This window comes from Mesoplodon mirus, assembly GCF_964341445.2.
Source record: "Mesoplodon mirus genome assembly, chromosome: 18".
Classification (NCBI taxonomy): domain Eukaryota; kingdom Metazoa; phylum Chordata; class Mammalia; order Artiodactyla; family Ziphiidae; genus Mesoplodon; species Mesoplodon mirus.
Genome location: NC_138994.1, coordinates 18,254,058 through 18,261,950, shown reverse-complemented (window position 1 = coordinate 18,261,950; position 7,893 = coordinate 18,254,058).

The following is a 7,893-nucleotide window of genomic DNA, read 5'->3' as shown; positions in this document are numbered from 1 at the left end:
TGCAATTGCTTCTTGTTAAGTTAAATGAGGGGTTTAGACTTGACTCTTAGGGTCCATCTTGGCCTAAACTTTTGAGTTTGTACTGACTTGCCTTATTTCCTCTGGAAACCAAAAGGCCTAGGTTCTGGTTCTGCTCTCTCCCAATTTAAGACACTTCTAGGTCATTTATATCCTTGAGCCCAGTTTCTTCATCTGTAAAATGGGGTTAACAGCACCTATTCTGCTAGCTTGGGAACGAGATAATTGCAAGAATGTTTTACTCTTTAAATGAAAGCTTTCTATTAGAGGTACCCCACCTGACTGCACATCAGAATAATCTATGAGTTTTTTTTTTTTTTTTAACCTATGAGCTTTTAAGAAGTACAAATGAATGCAAGGCTCGAGAGATCTACTGAATTGGAATTTCTGCATATAGGGTCCAGTCATGGATGTCTATAGTAAGTTAAACAGCCAATTCTCACACATAGCTTGGGCTGAGAACCTTTGCTTCAAAGGTAAGGAATCAGTTCCAGAATGCTTTTTAATTTAATCTGATTTATGAAGAACAGTAAATTTATATAAAACAGACATCTGATTAAGGCCATCTTAGGCAGGCCTGTTTGGAATATTCTTTGTATTTTAAAGTAAATACTGCCAGAAATTTCCAGAATAACTAGCTCTCCTATTTACTTGTTCATAGTTTTGACCAAATCACTGTACTCCACTTTCTGCTGCAAGATGGAGATTTGGGGTAAAAGATATGATATGTAGCTCTGCTATAACCTTTGCTCCAGATGACCAACTAAGTTGAAAATGGGATATTAATAAAATTATATTTTTCCCAAAAGATCAACACAGATCAGGATCAAAAGATGCAAAAGGATGGGGCAATGTGAACATCTGCTTATAAAATCATGAAGGCCCATCATTATGATTTTTAAAATACACACTAGGGTCTGTATCAATAAGTAATTTGCTTCAAATTCCCAGGTTAACCTAAAAATCTAAAGAAACAGAAGACAGATGAAATCTTATAACAAGGAATGGTCTAACAGCTATTTCATGACCTACGGCAGTGGTTTTATTTATTTATTATTTGTTTTTGGCTGTGTTGGGTCTTCGCTGCTGCTCACGGGCTTTGCGGAGAGCGGGGGCTACTCTTCGATGCAGTGTGCAGGCTTCTCATTGCAGTGGCTTCTCTTGTTGTGGAGCACGGGCTCTAGGCGCGCAGGCTTCAGCAGTTGTGGCATGCAGACTCAGTAGTTGTGGTGCACAGGCTTAGTTGCTCCACGGCATGTGGGATCTTCCCAGACCAGGGATCAAACCCATGTCCCCTGCATTGGCAGGCAGATTCTTAACCACTGCACCACCAGGGAAGTCCACAGCGGTGTTTTTTAAACTTTGATAAAGCAGGATCCAAATATATAAAATAGATTAACAGAGCAGCATTGTGATTGAATCCTGGTCCTCTGCTTCCTCCTGTCCTTTGCCACTCTCCACTCGGTCCTCCTCTTTTTGCACAACTTCAGGGTTCCGTGAAATTTTAAAACCACTGCCCTATATGCATGTCCATTTTCACCTGCATTTTAAATATAGTTAACAGGAAAAGAATGAGCAGTTGCTTCCACTTCCTTAACTTTGTCTTTAAGCAGTTAAGTGCTCTTTAACTTCCCTTAGTCCCACACTGCAACCTCCCTACTATATCCAAAGTACTATTCTTCCATTTGTAATTCAATTCAGAAAGCCTAGTAGTAATCGCCTTTCCCAGCAGTTTTTTTTTTTTCGGGGGGTGGGGTGGGGGGAACTCCCCCAACCAGGGATCGAACCTGTGGCCCCTGCAATGGAAGCACAGAGTCTTAACCACTGGACCACCAGAGAAGTCCAATAGGTTTATTGGGGTTTTTTGGCTGCGTTGGGTCTTCGTTGCTGCGCACGGCTTTCTCTAGTTGCAGCCAGTGGGGATTACTCTTCGTAGCGGTGCGTGGGCTTCCCATTGCAGTGGCTTCTCTTGTTGTGGAGCATGGGCTCTAAGGGCGCAGGCTTCAGTAGTTGCAGCACGAGGGCTCAGTAGCTGTGGCACACGGGCCCTAGAGCGTGCGGGCTTCAGCAGTTGTGGTGTGTGGGCTCAGCAGCTCCTCAGCATGTGGGATCTACCCAGACCAGGAAGGGATCGAACCCGTGTCCCCTGCATTGGCAGGCGGATTCTTAACCACTACGCCACCAGGGAAGTCCCCCAATAGGTTTTTGCAAACCCAATATTCTCAGAATTTCCTTAGAACACAATCTATTGTTCTGAAGCAGGTGGCAAAAAAATCTTTATTTAAAAGATGTCAGAAAATGATGAAGGCCCTAATAATTTTTGCTTTAATATAGACAGGAATCCTGTTGGTTTTTACATTTGTTGCTGAGTGTGTGGACAGTTTTATTCAAGAATGCAATGTATAACTTAAAACACAACAATCTGCTAGTTGTTCTTCACTATTTGTGCCTAAGGATAATAAATTTTAACCAAACACAGAAAAATGCACTATCATATCATCTCTTCATTCTCAAGCATGTGTTTGTCTTGAATGTTACCAGCTTTCCACTGCTAGGCAAAGTGTTCTGAGTCCCCCATAATTTCAACCTGCCCCTATTTATTCCAAAATGCCAGAGGAAATGGGCAATCTACATGGCATCCTTATTGGAATTTACTCTACCTAGAGTCTGCAATCAGGTTTGAACCAACCTCTTAGAACAGTGTCTTTTGCTGTGATCCAATACACACATATTAGGTTGACCCATATGACATGGCAGATATTTGACTATTTTTGACCTACATGTATAGCAGTTACTTATGTTCAACCACAGTTTAATACAGATGCTTAATGTTTTCTATTCCTTATTATTAAAAGAAAATACTGGTCATGTGCTTCTGAACTTGGGTAAATGACTTAATTAATGAATGGCCCAACAAGTATTTCTAACAAGTTTCACTTCTCCACCCCAGTATTGCAGGGTGCTCCGTAAGTACATCACTCACACATACATTCTGCATCCATCACTCCTAGAGCCAAATTTAGTATGCATCTGTCCATTCTTTTCTTAGCTGCATCCTCACCACAAAAAAAAAAAAAAAAAAAAAAAAAGGCAGATCAATGCCACCAAGAGAAAAACAACCCAAGGAGTTTATTTTCTCTAAAAACTCATTTGCCATTAAATAAATCAAATGAACCAACCTAGATGTCTCAAATATGGAAAATGGTTTTGTCATATTCTTGCCTTCTCTTTATGCAAAGTTAAGATAAACAAAATGGCACATACACTGTACTAAGATCTGATAAGCCCCTCTAGTCACTCTGAACTGCAGAGAGGGAGAGCATGATTCATATTTCCCCATTATTTCCTCCTCCTCTCAGACTAAGAGCTGAATGAGATTATGTGATTTAAATTAGTCTTCTTTAATTCCAAGCTATTTCTCTAATAAACAAGTTAAAAAAAAAACAAAAAAAACCCACATCTAACAAATCTGTCCTGTTCTCCTAAAATGAATTTAGCCTCTTTTGCAAAAATAGTTACTAAAATTACAAACATCGGGACTTCCCTGGTGGTCCAGTGGGTAACACTCTGCGCTCCCAGTGCAGGGGGCCAGGGTTCGATCCCCGGTCGGGGAACTAGATCCCACATGCATGCTGCAACTAAGGAGTCCGCATGCCGCAACTAAAAAAAAGAGCCTGCATGCCGCAATGAAGATCCTGTGTGCTGCAACTAAGACCTTAAATAAATAAATAAATAATTAATTAAAAAAAAAAATCTTTAAAATTACAAACATCAAATAACTTAAACGGGTATGCCCAGAAAAGAATGGGAAAATTCTTGGTATTCCAAATTCTGTAACTTGTTGCAAAATTAGCCACATAATCCGTCTTATAGTATCAAGAGCAAAGAAAACAAGTATTACATGAAAATTCTTGGACTTTAACCTGTTTCACAAAGGCCCTAAGGGTGTAGGAAATCCTAAAATGATCTCATACATAGTCACATGTCACTGCTTACAGGGAGATAACACTCCACATTCCAAATAACAGATTAAATTCTTAACCTGTTTATACACTCTGTTCTAATTATGTTCCACTGTGAGGCACTCATTAGTTAACCACTACACACACCAAAGTCTCATTATAAAACACATATATTTCTTACTACATCCAGGACTAACCCTCAAATCATCACCTAGATAATCAAAATGTTGAAGCATCTTGTGGATGGGTCCTTTGCTTCTTAAAGTATTGGAGAATCATTAAAATCCTGAGGATTGTTTTTCCTTAAAAAGGAAAAAAGACCTTTCCTTTCTGTTTTTCCTTAAAAAGATTCGTTAGAGCACAATTTAGTATTAAGCATTTATTTAAAAACCTAGGGACTTCCCTCAGTGGTTAAGAATCCACCTGCCAATGCAGGGGACATGGGTTCAAGCCCTGGTCCAGGAAGATCCCACATGCCACGGAGCAACTAAGCCCATGCGCCACAACTACTGAGACTGCGCTCTAGAGCCTGCAAGCCACAACTACTGAAGCCCGCACGCTACAACTATGGAAGCCCATGCGCCTAGAGCCTGTGCCCCGCAACGAGAAGCCACCGCAATAAGCCCGCACACCGCCACGAAGAGTAGCCCCCGCTCGCCGCAACTAAAGAAACCCCACGTGCCGCAACGAAGACCCAACGCAGCCAAAAATAAATTTAATTAATTAATTAATAAAAACCTAATGAGGGACTTCCCTGGTGGTCCAGTGGTTAAGACTCTGCACTTCTAATGCAAGGGGATGGGTTTGCTCCTTGGTCAGGGAACTAAGATCCCACATGCTGTGCAGAGTGGCCAAAAAAAAATAAAAAACCAACCAACCAGGAAGTTAAAAAAAAACCTCATGAGACGAAGATTGTATTCAGTTTTTAAACTGAATAGAAAATGCAGGCCAATTGGTAGGGATTATGCTATTCAGTTGAAGCCTCAGCATCCTACGGCAGAGCCCTTACTTCACGCTGAAAATAAGTTTTATTTAAAATTAAATAAATTTAAAGAGTTCAGGGGCTTCCCTGGTGGCGCAGTGGTTGAGAGTCCGCCTGCCAGTGCAGGGGACACGGGTTCGAGCCCTGGTCTGGGAGGATCCCACGTGCCGCGGAGCGACTGGGCCCGTGAGCCACAATTACTGAGCCTGCGCGTCTGGAGCCTGTGCTCCGCAGCAAGAGAGGCCGCGATAGTGAGAGGCCCGCGCACGGCAATGAAGAGCGGCCCCCGCTTGCCGCAACTAGGGAAAGCCCTCGCACAGAAACGAAGACCCAACACAGCCATAAATAAAATAAATAAATTAAAAAAAAAAAAAAAGAGTTCAGTATGTGGTAGCTAGAACATATATTCTAATTTAATCTTCACCATAACGTGCTTAACTCTTAATTAAGAGTTGTGAGAATGCCTCACAGAGCTGATTCTCAATTCAATATTGCTCTGAAAATACATTTCTGGGGATAGGGCCCAGGCACTGCTATTTTTTAAAAGCTCATTAGCGGGATTCTAATGCAAAACCATGATCCAGAATCACTATTAGTCATACTTAAAAGCAGCAGCACCCTAACTCAAAAATAACCCTCAGTGGCACAGCTGGCCCTCTCCAATACCCTATGGCCCCCAAAGAGACCTTGGAAAAACTTTCCAACAGGCTGCCCTCAAATCCTGGGATTCCATTATCTTACTGACCTCCTGGTGTCGATTTCCTACATAATTACACACTTTGACTCAAGTCTCCAATTTGTCCTCAAACTATGTTTACTTCTTCCCATGTTCCATTCAACATCATCCCTTTTAGACAGAATGTAATCTGATCATCCAATTAATTTCTATGAGAACATAAACAAGGAAAACAATGAACCAAAAAACCTGACACTCCTATTTCTGGAAAGCTGCTAATACCTTCTGTTTTGGCCTCTAGCAGCTTGGATGAATATGAGAGGTGCTTGAGAATAAAATTTATCTCCCTATACAGACTGGGTTCACTTAGGTACTATTTGCTACTTTTAAGATACAAACATGTCCCATATGTAAGCACAAACTTAAAGAGTTTAGCGAAATTGTCCTAACAGTTAACCAAAAGAGCAGTGTAATTCCCATCATTTGAACCTCCCCTCTCAAGCCAAAAAAATTAAAATGCTACAATTACTTTCAGCATTTTCAACGATCCGCTTATTTTCAAAGGGTTTTTAAAAAAGTTTTCTGTAAGCTTTCCCATAAAATATTTGCCTTTTTGGTGGTCATTTATGTGAAACAGGCAAGGGCAACAATCAAAAGTTCACTTAAGAATAAGGTAAATCTTAATTATCCCCTACCCAAATATCAATAAGCTACAACATACTATATTATGAAACAGTGCCTTTTCCACACATTTCCCTATGGCTTTTAAAATTCTACTGAAAGTTTTTCTAGTATGAAAGAATTTAAAAGTTCCCCCAACATGGCGAAAGCTCAGACATGACATTAGTTCCCTCTGGTTAAACAAGAACCCAGTTGAAGAATCCTTCCTTAATATAAGTTCTCTGGCTTGAATTTCAATCCTAACTTTAATTTTGGGGACAACAAAATTCCACTACTTAATAGTACCTAGAGCAAGAGAAATGTACTTACCCGATCTCTAAGAATTCTTGGGGGCAGGCTTCTCACACTATTTCACAATATAAATTGTAAAAATAGGTTGGCAGCACTACACATATAGGAAAATAAAACTTCAGTTGATTTAAGATTAACTCACATATACACAGAGCCAAAAACCTACGTAATTCCTGCTGTCTCTGGGGAAGCTTATTCACTATAGAAATGGGGAATGTAAAAAAGACTATATTGCAACAGAAGTAGAGTGAATTAAGTGAATGACAAGGCATGATAGTTCATGGGGACTTGATTCAAAAAGGCCACATTGTTAGGCAGTAAGGGTGGAATTCAGTCTCTTGAAAACCATTATTGGAAAATTCAATTAACAGGCATCAGAAAACCTAACCTCCAAGTTCCAGTTTCATAGCCGTCTAACTATGTGACAAATAACCCTCTAGACCTCAGCCTTGCCATTTTTAAAACCGGGGTTAGAATTAGATAATCTTTACCTATCTTCCCAGCTCCAATATTGTTTATTGGTTCTGTAGTTGTTATCTTTCCCCATACATCTGAATTTAAAAACTGTAGTGATCTGCATATTTAAGGCTGTAAGAATGGGTATACATAGGTAAATATTTTCTGTCCCTCAACATCCTCAAATAAGGAACAAAAACTGTGTTTTAGGTTAGGGAGTATTTACCATCAGACAAAATGAGGACTAGAATGGTCAAGTGTTTTATCAGCAGAGTCAGCAAAATTAGAACTTTTTCTTAGCTGCATGTCCTAACCCACTCTGCCTCAGGTAGAGGTTACAAAAAAGAATACATGGGGGCTTCCCTGGTGGCGCAGTGGCTGAGGGTCCTCCTGCCGATGCAGGGGACACGGGTTCGTGCCCAGGTCCGGGAGGGTCCCGCATGCCGCGTAGCGGCTGGGCCCGTGCGCCATGGCCGCTGAGCCTGCGTCCAGAGCCTGTGCTCCGCAGCGGTGGGAGGTCCGCGTAACGCATAAAAAAAAAAAAAAGAAAAAAAAAACACATGGGAGTAAATCCACAAGACCCAATTTTTTTGCTAGTAAAGTTGCGTATTTGGAACTGCCTAAACTTTTTGAACAAAGAGGCGGCTGAAACATTCCTTGCCAGTCATTTATATAACTTTGTTATTCCTTGTTTCGCTTAGTCTGTCAGCAATGCAAAGTAGCTTTATTTCTTCCTTGAAATGTTACTTCTAGTAGGCCTATTCAGGTCATGTTTTTCTCTAAGCTTCAACTTTCTATTTAATATTCCTCAGAATAAAGAAAACAGC